The sequence below is a fragment of the Emydura macquarii genome, unplaced genomic scaffold, assembly GCF_026122565.2.
Source record: "Emydura macquarii macquarii isolate MOO-44397 ecotype Brisbane River unplaced genomic scaffold, CSIRO-AGI_Emac_v2 contig_1348, whole genome shotgun sequence".
Classification (NCBI taxonomy): domain Eukaryota; kingdom Metazoa; phylum Chordata; order Testudines; family Chelidae; genus Emydura; species Emydura macquarii.
This window is the reverse complement of record NW_027131485.1, coordinates 15178095-15202982: the sequence shown is the minus strand read 5'-3', so window position 1 is coordinate 15202982 and position 24888 is coordinate 15178095. Positions and strand designations below refer to the sequence as shown.

At 39.3% G+C, this 24888-nt stretch overlaps 1 long non-coding RNA gene across 1 annotated transcript in view; it reads right to left on the bottom strand.

Annotated features, from left to right (window-relative positions):
* Nucleotides 1–213: 213 nt before the first annotated feature.
* The window catches only part of LOC137155178 (uncharacterized), a 164418-nt gene continuing 139743 nt past the window's right edge, over nt 214–24888 (bottom strand). Inside the window, exons 2-3 of the long non-coding RNA XR_010920371.1 lie at nt 1186–1265; nt 214–416 (exon numbers count right to left, since the gene is read on the bottom strand). This is a non-coding gene — a long non-coding RNA (uncharacterized lncRNA). The remainder of the gene's footprint in view (nt 417–1185; nt 1266–24888) is intronic.

Sequence of the window (24888 nt, the reverse complement as noted above, 5' to 3'; positions counted from 1 at the left end):
CTTATTAAAGATCTATTTAAATATATACTTTGCCAAAACGTTGCTTTGCAGTTTCTCAGCTAATCTAAGGCAAGTCAACTACAGTGAACCTTATCAAAAATATTCCTAAATACTCCTCTCACTTGTTCAGAAATAGCAGATCAAAGTTTTAGATAAGAGTTTGGAAAATTCCTTATCCATTCTAGGAAAACACATTCAATTACATTCTAGAAATTCAATTTAAAAGTAATTTATCTTACATTCATGTTCTAAATTCATAAGATTTCACATAAAGTCATTCTCACAGCATAGATATACAGTAATTATTAAAACAGAAATGATCCTGAGGCAAATAACTTGCAGGCTGTTTGGTGTAGTCTCTCTTTACAGTATTTATACACTGCTTCAATTGGGAGCAAAGAAGGCTGTGTCAAACTCTGTGGGAGTATGATACATATAATAGATATTTTAGATAATACTTTGTTACTCTAAATTTGCATAAAATGACAACTTTGCTGCTCACTTTTGCAAGATTCTTTCATAGTTTAACAAACACACTGACATAAAAGTCACTATAATGAATGATGATATAATTGAAAGGATGATAGTCATATAATGATTACTAAAAGTGTATATTAACTTTGGAGCTAAAATAATTCAGCTGTTCTGTTTTGATATTTCTTTTCCATTATGCTTGTTTGTTAAACAGAATTGTTCATTGTGACTTGGTAAGGAAAGTGTATAGGGGACCCACCGGTAACCCAATACACTTAGGAACCATGAACAAAAGAGTAGAATGATTCATCTGATCTCACATCACTTGCAACTTTAATTGAGTTTTTACAATTCTCCAAGAACAAGGTAATGGAATTAAAGCTCTTTGCCTCCTTTCTCACCAATTATCAATCAGCACTATCACTTTCGAGAAAAATTTGAAAGAGCATACAGAGGTACACACCATAATGAATAACTGAATTAGCATACAGTAGTAGTTTTCAAACTGAGCTCTACAGAGGACTTACATGTGATCCCTGGAGCTGCACATGAAACATCTGGGAAGCATTTGTCAGTCTACTGGCAAAGATGCTTCCTTCTAGTTATAGCTCAAATCAGAGCCCTCAAAGTCCCCAGAGGCTTTTTTGATAAAGTAAACTAAAAATAACCAAAGTAACACACAGAATCCTATGGAACAGTTTTATTACTTACTTTCTTGAAAATTCAATTGTGATCAAAGTTGTGGAAGCAGGGTGATCTGGAGAGATGAGAGCAATGGAGATGGCACACAACTAGGAGAGATTTGGTAGAAATAATGGTGAGGTCATATGCCTTTGTGCGTAGAGGAAATAAACAATGAAGGTGCAATGGGGTTTGGAGCAGAGGGGGAAAGAGGAACATACCCAACCAAGCATCACATTAAACTATGTTTATTTCCAAAGCATGGAAATGAACTAACTTTAATAGATTTGGAATTGGGACAGCAGAGGAGGTGATTCTCCAGGAGGATCTCTAGTTTAAGAGATCTAACAGTTTTGGTTTTTTAACCAGTACACCATATAAATAATGCCATTATTATTATCATCATATGTCATATTATTTTGTTATATAACATCATCAACATCATCACGCTTGTTGGCTTTGGGCTAGATTGCAGTTTTACTACATACTCTCAGTAAGAGGCAGTACACAGTTATGCTGCCCCAGGAGCATATCTGGGGCCATTCCGTGACTCATTTTGCCACACATTGTGTCACAATATGGCCAGTTTTGCCTCCACATATTGCCTTGGTGTGTCACAATATGGGTCCTGTTTCTGCCGTTGTTCAAGGGAGAAGTAATCTGTGCTAGCCCTATGCCTAGTGCAGATGACTTCCTCTCTGTCCAAGCTTAGCTAAATTGGCCAGGGTGGAGTAAAGATTCTGCACATTCCTCTCCCCTGCCCTCTGGTGGAGGAGAAGTAGCAGCTCCCTGGAGGATGCTGTTCATCTGCACTGACACACCCTACAGGTAGCCTGCCCAGGAGAGTAAGGGGGAAGCTTATGTCTCCTTAAGCTCATCAACAAGTACATAAAGTGGGCCGTGTGTGTCTTTCGATCCTCCCATCTGATGTATTATTATTAGTTTTCTATAGAACCCACAATGTGCCAGACAATTTCCAGATATACATAAAAGGATGGTGTTCGCCCTGTGGAGATTACAGTGTAAAAGGGGTGAGAAATGCAGGCACAGAGGTCAGTGCAGTGTAAAAACAAAAGCAGTTTAAGGTGTGAGTGCGTCAGTATCCTAGTGGCCACAGTATACAGAGAAGAAAAGCCTAATGCTACTACGTGAAAACCAAAGTTTCACAAGTTACAATGGTAAGAATTTGTATGAGAAGTCTTGCACTCAAAGGGGCAGAGGTACAGTTTTTACAAACCAAATCTATATTCTGGTAGTCCCTCTAATGTAATATTTCATTCCTTCAGGCAAAACTTTACATATTGAGAGTAAAATGTGAACATACAATATCATATTTTGACCAGAGTAAATTAAAATAATGCATCTGAAAACCAGAAGGAACAGGATAAACTGATAGAAAAGGAAGAGTGGTTAATGGGATGATAGTTATAATGACATATGCAGATCGAGATATAGAATAAAGTAACTTAAAAGCATTCCATTAAGTGATTCTATAAAATGATAGTATTCCATGATTATTACATCTCAGTGGATTTCCAGATGAAAACTGCAGTTGACAAGTAAAAAAAGATCTCCTCACCCACCTTCCCCAACCCCACCTCTCCTACTACCTGCCTTGCAAAATCAACCTGGGACCAAAAAAAGGCAAGCTGCATTTTTCAGGCTCATGCAAAACCACCCATCTCTCTCTCTCTCTCTTTGCACCTTCTATTAAATTCTGCCTTAGTTGCAGCTTTGCAGTCTCACATACATGCACTTTATATATACCTTTGTGTGTGTGTATGTTTGCCTGTGTTCGTGTGTATATTTGGCTCTCCCTCTTGTACATAGGAGAAATTTCCTTTGAGGATATTACGCTGCCACACGAAATCATATAAGCCCTAATGAGAGCTGGATTGGCTGCATACCTGCATAGCTTGATGCAAATATACTCTGTGCTCTTTGGAAAGGGAATAAGTCAATGCTAGCTCCATGTTTAGAGGATGGGATTGATGAGGGGGATTTTGAGCAACCAGCTGGGCATCCAACCCACTGCCAATTATTGGAATGGACTATGAATTATTTTGCTTTTTGCATTTAGTAGGCCACTGTAGGAATTTAGTATCACTAAGGCAAAGCCAGGAAGGAGGGGGAGCAATCACAAGGGGTGGGCCTGACTCTATATCCTCTTTGATATGCTGGGCTATGCGTCTATGAAAAACAGGAAGTCTGGATATATTTTAGGGCTATTATTATGGGGAAATATACAGCCAGACTAACTACTCAAAACTGCTTGCTTAACAATTGTTTTTAGTGACATGTTTTTTGTAACACCTGCTTTTTGCTGAATGATTGATTTTGTTTGGTCAGCTGTGTAACATTTTTGATTGACGTTTCTCTAACTTTTTGGGTATGAGAGGGGAATTGTGGGTCTGGGTCAATTGGATCGCTTTGTGAACACACTGGAAAGATCTCCAGCAGCAGACAGGAAGGCCAGACACCGGAAATCTGCTGCTGAATCACCTGAAGACCGCTCCAGACTTGTGGGGTAACTATTAATTTAGAGTGCTCTATAACTGATTGTATTTGTTTGTACTTGGGACTAAATAAAGCAGAGACTTTCAGTAAAGGCATTCTTGTGAGAGTGCTGGAGACTAATAAACTGCAGGCTTTAAGTAAAAGCACTTGGTTCTGTGTGATTTATGCCACATAACAGATGGAGGTACTGCATCTCCCTTGGTCTATTTCCTGATACTGTCTCACAGAGAGTAAAGTTACTGAGAGCTTTGGGTTTCAGGAACCGCGGATAACAGAATCCTAACTAGCTGAAATCGTGAATGCTAGAGGTATGCTGAGAGTCATCTGAATCTATACAGTGCTACTTGTAAGTAAGCTATTTGGATATTACTGAGAAGTTAATTAGAGGGTCATCAGATGAAGATTTACAGCTACAAGACCACAGTATACTGACCATAGGGTGCAGACTGAACAGAGATAGGACATAAGGCCTTTTACTAGGGAAATCGTTATGTTATACTTGTGCATACACATCTTATCCTTTTAAGATAACTTTTGGGGGAAACTCCTGTAGTTTATACATCATTTATTAAAATAACTTTCCTGAAATATACATTGGAGAACAGCTGTGAAGCATCATGCTATTCTGCAGATTTTATTCAAGTAAAGGCTTTGATGCCTCCTCATATATTTAAATTAATAGAAATGTTGCAATATTTTAACAATAGAGACCAGAAGAGGACAATCAAAACCAAAAGACTGTACAGCTCCTGTACTATAGCACTAGTCCCATGTTAAGTATTATAAAGGGAAAATCTGTTGATTTCATTATCAGTTCATCAGAATGCAAATACTGTGGTAAAATATTTGAATCTAGAAGTTGGACTCACAGTATCTTTAACAAGCTGAGGTATCATTATGGCTGTTGTTGATCATAATCACTGTACTTGACCTGTATAGCTCATTCATCCCTAGGGTATGTGTGCTTCCTGTTCAACTTTGGAGTGTCACAGAACTATTTACTCATTAAAAATAAGTCAGAAACTCTTGATGACACTGTGAAGAAGGATGCGGGCTTGCCACTGCACTGCTTTTGTAACTGATTTTTTTCAGAGGAAGAACTTTCTCCCTTTGCCTTACAGTGATGAATTGAAGCAGAAGACAACAGATGGTGTGATGAGAGGAGGATAACATGGGAGCTGAGACAGTACTAGGGAGACACCAAAATGAATGGGGACAATGAGCAGGTGTCACAGGGTAGCTGCTCCCTCTGAGTAGGCCAGCTCTTCTGTTTCAGAGGACGTGGGCCCAAATAAACCAAATAAAGAGGTCATGACTACTCCTGTGGCTATAAAGGCCTGTCAGAGGGCAGGAAAAGGAGGAGCCATTTGGGCAGGCTGTGACTGAGGACAGGAATCATAGAGGGGAAGAGCTATCTCTAGTAGTTGGTCCCTGGAACAAGGGGCCAGGTGCTCATGGAGATAGCCCTGGGCCAGTGTTCCTGAAGGGGAACAGAGCTGGCTGAGAGCAGAGCTGACTGAGTGAGACCTGGCTGGAATTGGGAAGTTGAAATAGCAAGAGTACCAGACACACCGAGGAGGGGATGAGGTGAAACCCTAGGACAAAGGATGAGATGAGGATTTTTTTTTGTCTGTTATGTCCTTATATTCGAATAAATAATCTATTTAAAGGAGACCGAGCATGGCAATGAACGATTGTTAAGCTGGGGAGAAGCACTACCATGTCACAAATGGTGGAGAATGCAAACACTTGGATTGGCCCCTGACACAAATGGGGAGTGAGATGGATCTTCAGTGCCCAGTGAAGAGGAAGAAAACAGATGTAGGGTGGCACAGAAGGACCTTTGGCCACAAAGGGGTGCTTGGGTGGCAGCCACTGATTTACAGGAAGAAACATAACATATCCATGTGTTCCAGTGACAGCTTCCAAAGGCTCTCTCTAGGTCTTTCCAATATTATCATTGAGAATGCGTTTGGTGTCATAAACATAGATGGAATTTACAAAGTGTAGATTATGACAGGATCCCTACTCCAGCGAGTGAAGGCACTTGGTGGGTAAGAAGTCAGAGAATGTTGAAAACACCAGAAACAGCATGAAAGCAGGTGCAAATGCAAAATTCAGAGGAGACAAATAGGAATTAAGAAGAGCAGACCTGGAAAAGCAGAGTTTGATTATTCTTAAGATGTCACCCCAGCGTTGCCTTTTCTCTCTGACTGTTCTAATGTTCTATTTTAGTTTTTCTTACCCTGTAGAATTAAGAACTGTGAGAGAGTACACACACACACACACACACACACACACAGATGCCTTGGGGACAGATGCAAGGCTCAAACTTCATAAATGGAGGCAAGCTGTGTGATTACCACTACCATGAAAATTTGCTTGTTTCACTGTTGCCTCATAGTCCCTTTTCATCTCTGTATTTCATCTGTCTGCCTCACCTTGTCATATTCATGATTTGTGCTCTCTGGGACAGGGGCTGTCCTTTAGCTTCAGGTCAACATAGCATCCGACATGCTGGGATCTAATCAGGGTCTATAGGCATTTCTGTAATCTATATAATAAGGTTCCAGAATTTTCCTTGTCTGCCTGTATTTGGCACTTGTATATGATTAGACAAGGTACAAGGCAATGGAGAACTAGACTCTTTTCTATGTAAGGCAGAGTCAGAGTGATTTATGGGCTTGCATCAAAATCAAGTGAAATTCAGAATTTTTCATGAATTTCAATGCAAAAACGAAGTTAACTTCATTGGCCTTGACCAAGGCCATGTCTATGCTATAGCAGCACAGCTCCAGTTCTGCACACTTCCTACACTGAAGCTTATGTAGTTAATCCACCTCTTGGGAATTCTTCCATCAACCTATCTGCATCTACTCCAGGGGGTAGATCTAACTATAGTGCTCAGGGCACAAAACTTTTTACAACCCTGAGAAACATATCTAGGTCAATCTAATTTTTAAGTGTAGACCAGGCCCAAGTTTAATGGAGAGTTCAGGTTTAAAAAAAAAAAACCAATACTCAGAACACTCAGTGAGAAAAAGAGTGGAACCTGAACCAAAATGTCTACGAATTTTCACCTGGCTCTAGAGTTGACTGTCATGGTTTCTGCATAATTGGTAAGAATGAACAGGACCATGAGTCGCATACTACGTCTCAAATAAACTGAACTCCCTGGATTGCCCTGTAGCTTGCCTTAGCACTGTATGAATTAAGGAGAACAATTCTTCTACAGAAACATACAATTAAACAAACACTTTTGCCCTTCTTAGTCAGCTAATCAATTTTATTAGATTACACTTAAAGGTTCAACAATGGATTTCTTCCATCAATACTGACTAATTGGACACAGTAGGCTCTTTGAGATTTTATTCTAAATTGTTTACAAACCTCAGTACCGTTTTAAAAGCTACAAATAAAATAAAAATATTAATTTGTATGTCTGTACTGCTGCATATCGGAGGATCTTATAGAGATGTACAAACATTAGCGATTTAAGCCTCACAATGCTTCTATAAAGTAAGTCATGGTCATCATCCCCATTTTACAGATGAGGAAACCAAGGCACAGAGGCATTGAGTTCTAGGTGAAACAGTCTGAGACACAGCTCCAAACTGATCTCTCAGTTCCCAGTGTTAGTTATTATAACTATTTCACCTCACTTCCTTGTCTGACAATCACTTTTACCCATGCTGTAAAAACAAATAAAAACCAAAAATAAAGCCATCTTAGGGAATATACAAACAACTCACTACTGGAGTGAAGCCAAATTTCATTTATAATTCACTCCAGGTATAGGGCAGGTCATTTCTAGGCTTCCCATGTTTGGGAGGTTTTCAATTTGTGGGACAGCTTGGGGTCCTAAGTGTCCAAACTGGAATGTGCAAGACCTCCTGGAAGCAGGAGTCCACATCCCAGCAGTGCCAGTTCAGCCCTTATTCAATGCATCAATCAAGTTTCCTCTTTGTGTTGAGGTCTGCCAGATAATTAATTATTAAAAAGTGAGGGCCTGTTTGCTGTGAGTTCACATTAAAGAGACACTGTAGCATTTTTTCCAAGAGTAGTGGTTTAACCTTAGTGTCCTGGGTAAATATTCCCCTTCACTACATGTGTGCCAAAAGCTGGCGCCCTTCATCTGAGAGAGGCCTGGCATTCCAGGGTTATTGGGTGTATACAATATTTTGGGTTTCCAAGGCATTATAAAAAAGCTACATTCAACCACATACCATACATAACAGGATGAAAATGACCCTTACTAAATGGATGAAGATGAATATGCATGGACTGTCAGAGGGAAGATTAGAAACCGCTGTACTGCAAGAGCCAATGAGTTATTGTGAAACAGTAGACATTTCAAGAGAACGTTTCCCTTCTGTAAAATCAATGACTTGTTGGATCTGAGTACTGTACACTGACCAATATGTACGGTCACTGGATATTCCAACAATTTATTTTCCTCTTAATCTCTTTATTACCTCTACTGTTCAATGCCCCAAGATTCCTGCATTCCACAGCTCCCACTTTGCCATCCATATGAGTTTATCAACTTTCCTCTGCCAGGATGCTTAAATGCTTCATTTATTCATTTTGTTTTTTAATAGTACTAAATCTTCTATTTAGGGCCACTGACATGAGAAACAGCAGCAGAACCCAGAGACTCAATGTCTCAACTCTGAAAGAGACAGGATTGAATAATATGCACATGAGTAATCAAGAATTTCTGAATACTGGAATTCTGGTATTGGGTTTGAACTTAACCTCTGTCTTCGTTTCCACATCCAAAACAACAAAGATACTAACTCACTTATCTGCAAACTCACAAGGAAGTTATGAGGATTAAGAAGTGTTTCATAAATGTTCCATAATTGGATGAAAAGTGCTCTTAGTATTAGGTAATATTATAATTATATCTGCCCAGTAATAAGTAAATATACAAAGGTCAGGCCTCATTGCTAGGTGAGGAATCAATTTCACCATGTTTATAATCACCAGACAATAACACCATTAAATCAATGATTGCAAGTAGAAAGAGGTTGAAGAGGAAGCTTTGCAAATCAAGCAGGTGACCCTGCATTCCAACCTCAAACTTATTACTGAAAAGATAGCAGCAGCCAGGGAAGAACTCTTAGTGGAGGCTTGGAAGGCTTGATACTGTGCCAGTGTATATACATATTGAGGAGCTTAATCTGACCTGCATACCAGATAGGACGGACATATGTGAGATACCGAAGCTGAATCAAAGGTAAACACTAAGTTCATAACCATATTCTGATGTAATTACGCGACACACACAGAAAATGGAAGGGTTCAACAGAAGAACATAGTATATGAGGAAAATAAACCCAGAGATAAAGTAGCTTTTCTCTTTCCTGAACGTATTTTCTTGACAGGGAAAAGGTACACAATATATGAAGAGGTGTTTGTAAGAATTTTTACCCAAATTATGCAGTATTTACAAACACTAATATTCTGAATCAAACATCAATTATTAGTATCTTTCTATCAGATGGACTTCACTGCCATTTTACTGGCACTATGAAATATAACAAAGCAAGACTCTTCTATGACTTAGGTACACTTGAACCACTTAAGCATATTAACATAGTGTAAATGATACAAGATGGGTGAGATAATATCTTTTACTAGACCACTTTCCATTAGTGAGAGAGACAAGCTTTTGAGCCTGAACGTCTATACTGCAATTAAACAGCCCATAGCCGGAGCCCCCTGAGCCCGAGTCGGCTGACGCAGGCCATCTGCCGGTGTTTTGTTGCAGGGAAGACATATCCAGAGTGTCACAGCTAAATACAAGATTGAACACATTATTTACCTTAAATAGTTAACCCATATTTCAAGGCACCATTCAGGTGAAGTGGCCTTTTAACACTTCTCTAGACATAACTGGAGGGGGCAAGCTGGGGGAGAGGGTAGGTTAGTGGGTTATAGATTGTTGTAATAAACCATAAATCAATAAATCCTTATTACAACAATCCATAACCCACTACCCACCTCCAGCTTCGCTTCCCCTCCCCTCCCGCTCCTACCCCCACATTACTGGAGAGGTGTTAATGGGCCACTTCACATTGAAAGGTCCCTTGAAATGTGTTAATTACTTATGCTAAACAATCTGTTCCACCTTGTATTTAGCTGTGACATTTCCCAGACCTGAAGGAGAGTTCTGTGTAGACTCCAAATCTTGTCTCTTTCACAAAAAGAAGCTGGTGCAATAAAATATATGACCTTACCTACCTTGCCTCTCTAATATCCTGGGATCAACATGGCTACACCATCACCACTGCATTTTTGTTTAGATAACAGGAAATTTCCTACATTAAGTCTCTGAGAACCATATTAACAAAAATAATTATTATTACAATTAACAAAGAATAGATTAAGATGTTTGTTCTCCGTAGAAATTCATGACATTTATCACAACAATAGATATATCATTGACACAATTTTGTATCCTTGATGTCTTTGTTACAAATAAGCATTCATGATGTACTAGTTTATATCAACATTCTAATTTCATCTACTGAAGTAAGGTATCAAGTTTACAATATATGGAATAATCTCAGAAACACAGATATTTCTATATAGTCATATTAAAGTTTAAAACGTTAAAGTGTGCTGTCCTTTGTCTGGGCTGACTGATCTCTCCCTCACTGATGTCCCTAAAGTCTATTTAACAATGTTGTAATGGTTAGCCAAAATTGCCAGCAAATCAAGTTAGAGACCCCTGGAAATGAAAGAACAAAACAACAAAAAAACAATGATTTTTGCTCCCTTTTTCATAGTCATTAAACTTCTGATATAAGAGGTTTGTGACGAAGATGTAAGAAGAGCCACCAATGGTCCCAACTTAATACATACTTTTTACAACTTTTAGAACATATCTTGTCATGCTCAGGAAAAGTGTATAAAATGCTGTTCATTTTTGTCATCCAAATTTACCTTAACATACAAAACATGGCCATGAGTCCTAATCCCATGATATTGCTTTTATCTAAATTCCCATAACACCTTGAACAAATTACTACCCAAAATGCTCATTCAGACTCAAGCTTTATCAAAGTCATAGCTGCATGGGAGCTTGCAGCATAAAGGTGCCTTTTAATAAAACAACAACAACAGAATAAATTACTCAGAGCTGGCAAAGCATTTCCATTTTGTCTAATTTTGCTCCATTCTGTTGGATAGTGATGTAATGCAATAAGGCCAAAATCCAACTCCCTTTGAAGTAAATTAACATACTCTGAGATCAGGCACAAATTACTGACATTCATACAATTGTATTCAAAGTTAATAATTGTAGTATGCACCAACTGAAGGAAAAAAAATTTTTTGTATGTGTTTGAATGCATGCTCTCTTTTTTTTTTTTTTTTTTTTTTGGATTAACCCTGCACCGCCCCCACATCTTGAACCTTTGCCCAGTCCTAAAACTGAAAAGAAAATGAAGCTTCTGGGAAGTTTGAAGAAGCCTGGGAATAGTTTCTGGAGGTAACCTGCTCAGTGCAGGGCCAGAATTAGGAATCAGAAGTTTTGGGTTCTACTCCTGGCTCTGCTGCTTTGGATGAAATTCAAAAAAGTCACTTATACCAGATTTTTAAAACTAAGTCCCTAAAGCTAGGCACCTAAATCCTGTTAGTGTCCTGATTTTCACAGGGGCTGAGTGCTCAAAACTGCCATTGTTCTTCGTGTCTCTACCCTCTCCTCCTTCAAAGCCCTCCTTAAAACATACTTCTTCAGAAGGCCTATTAACCTCAATACCTTTCCCACTACAGGACACTGCCAAAAATAACATTAAGCCACCCCTACCACCATCATCTACTCTTCACCCCCAAAGTCAATCCATTGCCAAATACCTGTGAAAAAAGGCTTTGCACTGTGCCCAGAAGATTAAGAAATCCATTAATGGAACATTCAGGCTGTAGCAGATTAAAAAGAGAAGAGAAAAGGTGGAGAAGACTCTTCATGAGAAGTCAACTGAATTATTTCTACCACTCAAAGAAAACACGATGCATATGCTCTCCTATGTATTACAACAGATCAAAACATTCTACAGACCACTTACTATAGAGAATAGGGAACCTTTAATAAAAATAGTGAGCTGTTGTTCATCTCCAAACAAATAATCAGCATGAGATTGTTGATGGAACTCAGCTACTGTAGTTCAAATACCCAGTAGAGTTCTTTGCGGAATTCAGATTAGTTAGCAGCATCATGTATGCTATTACTATAAGAAGAAACAGAGCCTGGTAGTGGAGTAAATAATGGGGCAGATCTTCAACTGATGTAAATCAGTGTAACTCCACTGTAGTCTAATTACAACCAGCTGAGGATATGGTCCAGTGTGTTATTTCAATGAGAAAATGCCTGCAATACATGCATTTACATATTTCAACCTTCTATTTTGGTAATAACTATCCATTATCTTGTATCATGTCTCTTTTTAAGAACCTTTAAGATCATTTCTGCTTTTCTTTATAGTATATCTACATAACAATGAATATAATTTCATCCCCACAAAGACACTGAAAGAAGAAGCATCAGTACAATAAAATGTAGCTTTGACACTAGAGCAGATAAACACAGCCAAGTAAGGAATAATCTCTCACCTGATCCATAGTACATCAAACTGCCAATATTATTGGAAGCATCTAACTTGTCTAATGAGTTTAGAAATACTATGTATTTTTGACTACCTTAATCAGCAGTACTTTACAACACACTCAACAAAAACACTTGGTAATTGCACATAACTTGGTATCAACTTAACCTACAGCATAATATTACAATTCCTGCAAAACTATTACTTATGCTATATTTACTTTTATGTTAAAGTTGACTGCTAAATGAACAAGACTCCAATCCTGTAACATGTAGCATGTGGATGGACTGTTTCAACAGAATGGGACCATACTAAATCACTGGATCTCTGTGCAGGTGCTGCAGTCTCCTTAGACACCACATATTACTGAATCAGAGCTTTATACAATACTGATTTCCCCCCATACACACTTTCTTGCGTCTAAATGGCATGACATATAAATCAAATTTCCTTCTAATCTTTTTCTTTACGAAGGAATGAGATAGGCTGGTCTCAGTGCTGATGAAGAAAATTGGCAGTCAGGAGCTCTTGGGTTCCATTCCTATCTTGGACTCCATCACAGTTACAAGGCATCTCTCAGGTGGCCTGAGGCCTGGCTTCCTTCCTTCCCTGCCTCAAGGATCTCTGGACAGTAGCCCCCATTTCCCAACCATGCTAATGTGACAGGCCTAACTGGGTTTGGTACCTGTAAGCCCTTTCACTCTGGGAGTCTGTAACAACAACTGATTAAAGTGTCTCAAAAACAGCTTCTTCAAAATAAAGCATTATTTATTCACCCAATATTATAGCATGCACAGCAAAAGTTAAAAACAGTAAAGGCCTAGATCCATATTTACCCTTACCTAAAATTTAATCTTCCCCTACCAGCTTTTGAGAGTTTCCCCAATGGCCAGAGAGGATGACTTTTGCAGCATGTTCTGTGTGACATTTGCTTCCAGTGTCTCTCTCAGTGTGCTGACAGCCCATTCACCCTCCACTTGCTTCCTGCCTAGGCTAGCATTTTTAAGATTTAGCATACCCTTTGATCCCAGGTTTGGCTCAGAAGGATGAATTTAGCCAGCTTAGCAGGTACCAGGCTAGGGGTATGTCCCATTAAGAAGTTTCCAAAAGGGCCCTCGTTATTCCCCTATAGTAGCATTTATCTCATCATTGTTTCAGTTACTGTTTGCTTCCCCTCTCATAACCTGCTTTTATGTAACTGCATGCATTCAGGCAGGATAATGTCACAGGCAAACTCAGGGGCATGTGCTATTTACAAAAAAGTAATACACAAATCCCTCATTCTCTGCAGGCTCCAATTCAGGAAAGCCCTTAAGCACATATTTAAGTCCTTTTCTTGAATAGGGATGAACTTAAGCACCTGTTGAAGTATCCTTGGATTTATTCTTACTGTTATACTTACTTTTGGATCTATAACACTATGGGAATGCATAGATGTAACTGAGCACAATTTGTCTCCAGTTAAGCTGTACCAGTTATAATTCACTGGCTTATCATTTTTTGACATTTATAAATTAATTAGAGTACAGCTAACTCTCGGTTCTACTTCAAGCTTTCTGCACAACACAGAAATGATGCACGTCTACGATGCCTTTTCTAGCAGAACTGGATAGAAATCTGTGACCCTAAAACACCTTAATGCCAACTGGCAAAAGGGTTGCAGCAATGCCTTGATCCGGGTATGTATATTCTGGTTTACCAACAAGTGTCATGTAAGTCTTAAAAGAAAGCCAGGATCACACTGGTAACTAATATCACTGTGAAATATACGTACAGATACTATGTAAGGAGGTGTGTATGTATAATGAAACTATGTTCCTAAAGTCTGTGTAAAGGCAGGGCTGATGAATAGGTTTCTGTCAGGTAAAAGATGTATAGTCACCTGTCTCTCAGTTTACATGTAAATTGAGCACTGGAAGCCAGTGCAATGGAACTCCTTGGATATACAAAATCAACAGTGGAATGTGCAGCCAGCAGGAGACAGGACACCGGAGAATGAACCTCAGAGGGTTGACCTGTCTAGGGGAGACAATGAACTTGGGGGAATATAAGGAGAAGGGAAAAAAAACACCCCATTGTCCTGCACCTAGCAAATAACTAGGTAGTGTGACTACATTGATGAAAACAGGATCACAACCAGTCTTGGCCGAAATGCTGCAGAAGACATTTGGGGATAAACTAAACTCATTTAGACAAGAGTTAGCCTATGAAGTTTAATTTCTAGAAAGCATGTTATGTTTCACATGCAACCTGTTGTTTCTACTATCTTTACTCGCTATCTCTTAAATCTTGATCTTTGATGATAAACTTATGGTTGGTTTCATTATAAATATATCTCAGTGTTGTGGTATTAATAGCTGAACCTGAGCTGACTCAAGTAAGCTGGTGTGTACAGTGCCCCACTGGGGAGAGCAGACCTGAAAACTGTGTGAGTGTTCAGTGGAGAAAGAGCTAGACGCTACAGGGGAATGCTAAAAAGGGGTTCAGGGACTAGGGTGCACTTTTTGTTAACCTACAAAACAAAGTAAAGGCACAGCCCAGAGGAGACTGTTTGGGTGGCTATCAGGCTGCTAGGAGCTAACACCCAGTCAAAGAGAAGCAAGCCTCTCTGACTGAAGGCAGGGGAATAACAAGGTGACTCACAGTCCTGGGTACTCTGAGAACCACCACAAAATCACCCAAACACTATTAGCTGTACAAAGAAAGAGGACACTGAATGATTAAGGAACATATTTATCCTGAACATCAAAAGGGACCCTGAATTTGATCAAAATCAATTTACAATTTATGCCATTTTATAGCATTTCCATTATAATACAATAATATAAGAACTGGATATGGAGAAACAACCTAATGTTTTATGCTGGTCAGTTAATGGAGTTCTAGATCAACTCAAATTAAAATTTAGCCTAGTTTTAAAATAACAAATAGGAATCTGGCCCTGAATCTTTTCTGCATATTACATATTTATTTACTTTATATGCTAAATGACACTTAGTCCTGCCTTAAGTGCAGGGGACTGGATGAGAAGACCTCTCAAAATCCTTTCCAACCCTAGGACGGTATGATTCTTCTTTAACTTTAGTATTTACACTAGTTATCAGTATTTCAACAATTTAGTATGCGAGATTAGCTATGAGATATTCCACTACCACAGTTAATATTTTCACCAAAGGTCTATATACTTGTAAAAACCAAATGCTGTTCCAGAGTGTAAACAAGAGTAGAATCTGAATTGCCTATGTGGTTCATAGACCTCATCTTGCCCTCCTGCAGAGGGATAAGATTCACCCTAAAAGCACAGTTGTAAAACACAGCCGTTCTTGTGGAGTTCTACAACCACACGAATTTCTGTCTTCCACTAAATAAATAAAGAACAACTTTAAAATAAAAGACTATAATCTCTTGAAAATAACATCTCTGTATTGAATGGACTAACGGTATTTCTGATTTGATAAAATAATCTTCATGTTATGTTTAGTAGCTGCTTTGTCTTGTGTCCTACAAAGCTTTCTAACACACCTAGAACCTACTGTATATTTCCCCACATACATAATGTTAATTCCTAAATGGTTCCAAAATAAATATTTCTGTAAAGCACACACACAGTGGAACTTAACTCTTGAATCCTGATGTACAAAACTGGATAAAGAACAAGAAAGGGTTTAGAAATTAGGTTATTAAATACATAAAGTACAATGCTAAATAAAGGCATCAATGGAATTATTTGCATATAATTAGAATGACTTGTTTGGAAGAGCTATCACATTCTGATTTTCCACTCTAAGATCAGTTTCTACATTAACAATTCCCAATATTTTTCTAATTGTTTTACAAATGGCTAGATGATGTCCATTAGGCACACAGCAAAACAGTGGGAAAGTGCACGATTTGCAGTGGCTCAAAAGGGGTTGGCTGCTGCCTGAACTACATTAACAACAAGCTACATTTGTGTAGATGGGGCAAAAGGACAATACAGGACATTTCCATTCTATTTTTCAGGTTCTCATACCATTCCTTGCCATATTATTGGAGCAACTTCCAGAAAGGTATTGAATAATGTGACTAGCACGTCACGTCATTCTCTCTTTTCCCCTTATTTCCTCTTCAAGAGGAAAATTAAGTGATTTTTCTTCCTAAGTTATTTTATGTCTGTTATTGAAGGCAAGGTCAAAGAAGTGCACTTTGCACTTGGAACAGAAAGTGATGTTTGAGGTGTTTCTTAGATCCTGTAGGAGTTCATTCCACAGCCTTGCTTCAGCCCCCAAAGCAGCTCCGGTTCATGCAAAGACAAACTCTACCCTGCCAGTGAACAGCTTCACTGTGACCAAGGAGCAAAGTTGTCAAGGTAAGTCACATCCCAGAGCTTCAGGTAATCTTTTAAGTATCCTGGAACAAACCATTGAGCTGAAGAACAGAGACCTCAAATCTGACTTGATATTCTATAGGAAACCAGGGCTAAGGACAGGTCTGAGGTGCTCACTATAGCCCATGCTGCCAATGAGATGTGCTGCTGCATTATTTACTAGCTAGAGATTCCTAAGGGCTGATGGTTTCATGCCCAGGTATATTGCATTGCTGTATTTCAGCTAAGAAGCAATGAAGATGTGTATTACTAAGGTTGGGTTATTGTCTATCAAGATTGGACTCCATCTTCTAGCCAACTAGAGAGTGTAGGAAGCATTACCTTTGGATACTACTATGTGAGAATTTAGCATCAGAGAGAAATTTAGAAGCTCTCAAACTGTGGACTGATATAAGCAGCAGTGGATATGTATCTTCAACTAAAGGAAAAGGCTGTAAGTGCCACAAAGTATTTCTGATTAACCTCAGTCTTGCTTGGGATCAGCTATGGCCAGCTCACTAAGATCCTCCAGAAGTTGATCTTGGCCAAGCACTGAGTCAGTCTGGTGACAGTGGTGTTATCACACACGCAGTGGAGGAAAAACAGAGATACGTGTCTTTTGCATATTCACGACACTTCCATCCGTGATGTTTTACCAGTTTTGCTACATGCTGCGTATAGATATTGAATAGGATAAATAAGAGAATACAGATTCTCCCAAAAACATAGGATGTGACAAAAAATGCAGGTGACTGATATGAGATAGGGCTGGCTGTGCGAAGGCAGGAGCCTGTTCTAGATGTGTGAAATTTCAAAAGATTATGATCCTGCACAGTGGAAGTCAAAGGGAACTTTGCCATTGATTTCAATGGGTGCAAAATCTTGGAACAGTGTTGGTGCTTATTCTCGTGGGAGTAAAACTCACCCTGTGCAGGTGGCCAGCAACAGGCTTATTCACCACTTAAATCCCACTTTAACCATCAGGTTAGTGCTGGTTGTCTGTACAGGGAACACCAGGGGTAATTTATTCTCTGTTAAATCCAGAAGTAAAAAGAAAATAAGTTCATGGTAATGATACACCTCTGAAGGACCAGACTGAAAATTCAAACCATGTATAGCCTCATCCAATGCCCTAAACCCTTCCATTTTAAAAAGGAGGGTTCAGATTATGCCTTGTCTTTTGTGGATGCACAGATGAGCGAAAGTGCAAGAAAGCACTCACAATCTCCTGGCACATAGGACAAGGAGAGTCTTATACCAGCAGTGGCACGTAGGTTTCCAGCCCCTTCCGCATCAGCCAGGGGAGCTGAACAGGAAAGGGAAGAGTCCAAATTGTATTGAGTAAGAAGAGGGTGTTTGTCACAATCTTTGTTCAGGTGTGTGTTGTCCCAACAGTCCCAAAAGGATTCTACCTGAGTAAGCCAGGAAATCCGTGGCTTTTTTCTGCTGCTGCAGAGCCTTTCCAGCTAAAAACAGCAAACAACTTGAAATGTATAATCAAGGCTTCAGGGTTCTCTTTTGGTCTTCTTCTTATCTTTTGTTCTCTCCTCTTAGAGCCTGATCCTACATTTCTTCCACACCCTGTATTCCTGTAGCAAGTTTGTGCCCTGAGTCCACTTTGTCTCAATTCTTTAAGCCACTCCTGAGCCTCAAACACTGCTGCACAAGAAGCTGACATTTTCAGGGATCAATAGCAGTGTATTCACATATGCTGCAATAGCAGCTGATGGGGCTTGACATGGTCTCTCTTCTATCCACTTGTTTTTCTGTGGTCATGTAGGTTTCACTCTCAACTGCCCTGTGGGGGGAGTTTTGTCCTTACAAATTGAGCTCCATTTAAAAAGAGGGTGTTTTTTAAACCTCTCCCTTGTCATAGAGGTGGAATGTGAAGGCATTCAGCATGAATGACTGCAGCATAGTTAACTACCTTCTCACATGTAAAACCAATTGCTAATTAAATGTTTCCCTTAAAATATTGTACCATGTGATTTCCAGTTCCCAGCAATATAAAATGTGGGCGACTGACTCCCACAAAATAGCTAAAGCTGCAATTCTCAAGCAATTGTGTTTATTTAAATGGTTAAGAATGAAAATATCTTTAAAAATGAGATAATAGATTTTGTTAGACAACAATATTAATAAAGATTTTAGGTTCTATGGAAAACAATGTTATATATTTTTTCATGTTTGTTTCAGCTACATAAAGCTATGGCATACAAAGAATCTGTTTAATACTAAATGTATGCTACTATACACAGCTTGGAAAACTAAATTAAACTCAGTCAGTTTCTTTTCAATATACTGCAATTTCAACTTCTTATTTGAAGCTGCAATAGTGATAGTGAAAGTAGTTTTAAAACCCAAAACTTTTCAGTGATTATAAATACACAGAAAAATGAGTGTTTTATGTAAGCAAAACTTATCAAACTGAATTTCTAAGCTTTAAATCTTTGATTTCTAAAGCCCATGTACTGCATCAATCCTGTGATAGTCTTACAAGCACATCCAGGACCTTATTTCAGAGAAAATGGGGGATGGAGAAAATACGTAATAGTAACAGTGGACTCTAGTCAGAAAGCAGCAGCGTAAGCAGATGAAAATGTGTAAAGTCTAATTGCAGAAGTGGTTGCTCCAATCACAATGTTGGTGGCCAAAAGAAGAGAGGCTTATCTGTGAAAGAAGAAGGCAAACTGATCATATTCAGAGTAAAAGCAGACAATAAATAAGAGTTGCCAGGCAGCGCTCTGTACTACTAGAATTTTTGTGGAGAGGAACACTGAAGTTCAGGATGAAAATGCTTTTATTTAGCTCACATAAAACAATGCACAGATGCTGCACAGAAGCAGATTGCTGTATACTCAGGAAGCTATACATGGACTTTGAAACTTCAGGAGAACAGGCGCTGAAACATCTGCCTTCAATACAAAGCCACCCTTCTAGACAACATCAGTTTAGAGATATTGTGCAAAAACTGCTGTTCGGAGTGAATCATCCATTAGTCTAGTGTCTATGACTTCATTGGCACCGGAGGCGCAGTTTGTAATTTCCTGCACAAACCAAGGAAAATTTGGCCCAACATTTTTTAAAAGGACTTTAGAAAACAGAAGGCAATACTTGAGAGATTTAATTTTGAGAAAATCTGGAAGTGGGATGCAAACTAATTTTTGGGGAAAGGAGCTAATGTCATTTCCTGGCTTTTTGACGACACTGTTTGGATGAACCTAACCCACAGGACTTTGTTAGGAAAGACTATCCCATTGTCTCTCTTTTCATACCTTTCATAACAGCTACATTCTTGATGTTTATTGAGAGCTACATTTTACCACTTAAGAAAAAACCCCATCCTATCTTGAGGATTCAAATAGGATCTCCTGGGTGCAACAGATGATGTAACTACCATTCTTAAACAGGTTTTTCGTGTGTGTGTATGTTTTCTATTGTGACGGGGCCAGACCTGAGAGCTATAGGAAGGTGCTTCCCTCCCCCCCCCGCTTCTCTCCCATTTTATAGTGTCTTTATTCAAACTTGAATAAATACAAAACTCCTTTATGCCACAAGAACACATGCTCCACCAACTTCCTTGATCTTCTCCTCTGCTCTCCTGCTGAAGAATTTTGCTTTCACAATTACAGGCTGTCTGGGCAGCTTTCCCTTGCCCAGGACTTGATAATAACCCGCGCGTACAACATCAATGACAGGAGCTAATCCAGCCTGTTTTTTTGCATAATTGAGTCTTGTCTGCTCACTAACAAGTGTCCACAATTTATCCAAGTTGACAGTAGGACAGAAGTTTTGATTCTTCTTCAAATGGTAATGTCTCATACCAACTTTCCCAAAATAACCAGGATGATATTGGAAGGCATGTATATTAGCCCCAGGCTTAGCAAATGCCTGTTCCCTGGGTAACACAGCCAGGGTTACTCTAGGTTAATTGGGGCATCTGAAGCCAATTAGGGGCTGGCCACAACAGGTAAAAGCCTCTGTTTCAGGCAGGCAGGAGCAGCTGAGAGGGAGTTGAGTGAGGAGCGGAGCTGCTATAATGTGTGGAGCTAGGGGAAGAGCGCAGCGGAGCAGAGCAGAGCAGAGCTGCTACAAGGCTTGGAGCTAGCGGAGGTGCGGTGACAGCACCCAGCCATAGGAGTTAAGGAGAAGCTCATCCAGGCCAGGCCATGGGATGCCGGCCCCAAAAGCCTGAAGGAAGACCACAAGCAGGGGGGCTGCGGACAAGCAACCCAGGGAAGGTAGTAGCCCATGGATTAACTGTTTGAGGCTACTCCTCGCAGGGTCCCTGGGTCGGGGCCTGGGGTAGAGGGCGGGGCCGGGCCCCCCCCCTGCTCCCACTCAGCCACACCACCAGCATAGCTGTAGGGAGCGCAGACCCACAGGGCCAAACAGGCCCACCTCGCCACACTATTTACATAACAGTTGAAAAATTCTCATGACTCTGCTTACTACAGAGGGTTAACTAGAAATGTCCAAAGCAGTAAGTCACTGATTTATTAAACCAAACATTTTGTCTCCTTCAAAGCCCCATATTATTCACAAGTAGTATTTACCAGGTTAAAGGGAGGATGGGCCTGAATATTCAGGAAAAAGACAAGAAGACTTGGATCCTATACTGAACTCTGCATGGGTGGAATTCCTGACTTAGGGATTGACCTGTGCAGGTGCAGAAATCTGCCTGCACACGACTCAGCGCAAGATCTAGACCTGGATGAGCACTGGACTCAAAATACTATAGTTAGTTTCATATCTACCATGAATGCATAGTAACTACATATGCATACCTTTACATTAAAATAATGTATAGAACTGCTCTTTCGCGACTAACACAGCAGCTTCCCATCTCCACCCTCCCCTGTATTGCATGTAATTAATGTAAAATAGGAAGGTTGTACATTTTAACATGTCCATCACCCTCTTCACATAAGGTCAAACTGAACCTGGTGCAGAGGGTCCACCCAGGCCTATACAACATTTAATTCCTATGTTAAGCTCCTAAGCAGGATCACTGAAGGCCTGTGGGGCCACTTAGAGATGAATTTCACCTACAAAGGATAATTCCTGAATAATAAAATCAATTAAGAAATTTGCCAATGCTGTGGCTGCTAACTAATAATACCAGTTATATGCACTCTGGTTTATATGACAAAAATAAAATAAGGGCATTCACTCATTTAAATCCTAAGTGTTAAGGTAATTGTTGCAGTCTGCATATGTGTATGTGAATAGCTGGTCAACATGTTAAAAAAAAAAAATGGCAAAAAAAGAAAAATGCCTAGGCAATGCATTGCAGAGTAAATTTCATTATGTAAAAAATTTTGGGTACAGGCATGGCAATCACCTTCTTCCACCTCCTACTTACATTCATCCCTGCTGCTCTGGTGAAAAACTTGAATTCAGTTCACATGTCTTGTAAACACAAGGACCTACTGTAACATGAGACATTTCAGAGGAGATCTAAATGGGTGGAGCCAGCCATTATTTTCTCCCTGCCACAGACCTATCAGATTAGCCATTGATACAAAAATTTAAATGGAAATGAATAAGCATAGAACCATACATAGTTTTATAGGCAGTTTAAACGTGCTTTTATTTTGTTCAGATTTTATTTTATTTTTTGCCATCCCAATAGATCTTGTCGTTCTGCTGTACATTTCAATTGAATATATTTGATCAGACAAATTCTTTTGTTTCTAAGAATCAAAAGTTTAATTTAAAGATCAACTTTTGTTCTGTTAACATTTCTACACCGTTTTTTAAAAATGAAGAATAACTGCCTAGTCCATCATAATTTAAGAAAAAGATATTTGCATTTGAAAGTATTCAACAGATTAAATACGGAATAAATGTAATTGGCATGTGGGCTCCTTAACCTAACTTTGCATCATTTCATAGATGAATATGGACAATGGTTTTCTTTATAAGATTAGTATTAAAAAAAAAACTGCTTTGGGCACCTTGCTTAATGTTTACAATTCTATTTAACAAGGATTCACTATGGACACCCAATTTACAGGTTTCTTCACTGAAGTATCAAGAAAGATATTCATATACCTCTTATAAATTAATTTTAAAGTTTTGAGTTAAAGCAAAGACATAAATACTTATAAATCACTTATATCCATGTTCAATATTATATTTAAACTATTATTAAGGTAACTGCTCAAATCATACAAACAAGACATGGAAATAATGACTAATTTTCCCTAATATTGGCCCTAGAACCAATTTTGGTTTTCATTTTAATGAAATTTGTGTTTTAAACTACTTTATTTTAAGCATGTCTTTGGAAGTCTAAGTAGAAGAGTTGCAGAAAGCAACAGAATAATTGAGAATGATGTACTAAAATTATGGTATGTTGGTTGTTTGCATCATTGCAATTCAAGTCCTCATCACATATTGATGAAATGTGGTAACTTCAACAAAACGGTGCCAAGTCAGTAGGATACTCCATGATTTTAGTCACTGAGAATTATTGTATTCATAACAGTATCTTATGTATCCTCTCTTTACTACTTGCTCAATGTTTGTGGTGAATGGAAGGGATCCTGGTGACTCCACTCTGTTTGTCCACTATTATTCACAATGGCTTTTACATATGTGTCAAGCTGTGAGTAAAGAACTATAATACTAAACATCAGACAAAGCCAGGGGAGTTCTACAAGAAATGCAAGCTGAATGCTGAAGAATTTGCTCAAACTCTAGAGCCAGACATAAAACTTTTAGAAGGTCTTCTCTGTATTATCAATCTACTAACAACAAATGGATGCACAAATTAGTGCTGTCTATGAAGTGTCCCTTTATATATGGAGACACTTTATGGCTGTAGTGAGGATCTGAACTATCACTTTCAGGTTCTTCCCTGAGTACAGAAGGGAGAATCAGAATAATTGTTGAAATGAGTGAGAATGATACTGAGCCCATAGAACTAGATGCTAGCAAGAGATTAAATCCTCATCAGCATCACTGACCAAATACTACTTAGCTGTGTTGGATCCTTAAATTCACAGCTTTGAGTCCAGAAATCCTTTCAGGAGAAGGAAAAACTCCCTTTTGCCATGTGTATTTCTACTTCCAGGTGAATTAGATTCTGGGATATGATCAATAAGATCTTTTCTTGATGTACAATGATTCCAGGGGTCTGGAACACTTCCATTGTCCAAACCAGTGCCCTTCTTGTTTTGTGTAGAAATTTCACCTATGCTAGGGCCAATCATCCAGGAATTGGTTCACACAAATGCTCTTTTTCCAGAGGCTGCTGCAGTGTGTCTCTCGCTTTTTAATATAAGTGAAATAAAAGCAACACTCGGGGGAAAGGCCTTATAATTGGAATGAAGATGTCCAGCTGCAAACTTGAGGAGCTTCTGATAGACTGGACAATCAGAATGTGAAGGCACACATCTTTCAGCTCTCTAAAAGTCAGAAAATCCCCTTGGTGGATGGCTGCTGGCACTGAATGGAAAGCTTCTCGAATTGCTGGTATTCTGAATTCAGTCATTCTGAATTCAATATTAATCTTGAGGTTCACAGAGTATTTTAAGAGTCCACCACCTGTTCTGGTGGAACTGGGACAATGGCTCTGAGATCTAATAAGTAGTGGGGGGTGGTCAATACATTTTTCCTTATTAAGGGACCCCAGATAAAAGGAGAGAGATACATGATGGGGCAGAGCTGATCTATGTAATACCTTCTCTGGTTGATGAGGGACAGAAATGGGGAGTTTATGGTCATCTGGGAACAAATCTTGATGGAACTGGGAAATCCTTCTCATTGCTGAGCTCTAAAACCCAAGCACTGGGAGGAACAGTTAGAATTCATTCTAGAAGGATTTGGAATGGTTAGGGGAAACTTGGATTTAAAGTCATTCTTTTGATAGAACAAGAGGTGGTAGTTCTGGTAACTGTTCCTGCTGAAATAATAGCTGACTAGGAGACAGATTAAAAAAACCCCTGGTTTTCACTCTCTCAGAAGAGGAGTTCAGAAAAGAGGGTTACTCATCTTGTGCAGTAAACTGATGTTCTTTGAGATGTGTCACGCTGTGGGTGCTCCACTCCAGGTGTTGGCATATCCTCACGTCCTAGATCGGAGATTTTGTCAGCAGTGCCTGTCTGGGTTGTGCACGCACCGTCCCTGTTTCATGGTGCCTTTGGCACACTTTACGGCACACATGCGACCCAACCCCTTCTCTACTGAAGAGCCGCAACCCTCTTTTCTTCTTCGAGTAGTGTACTGGTGGAGGGAAAATCGGAGATGTTA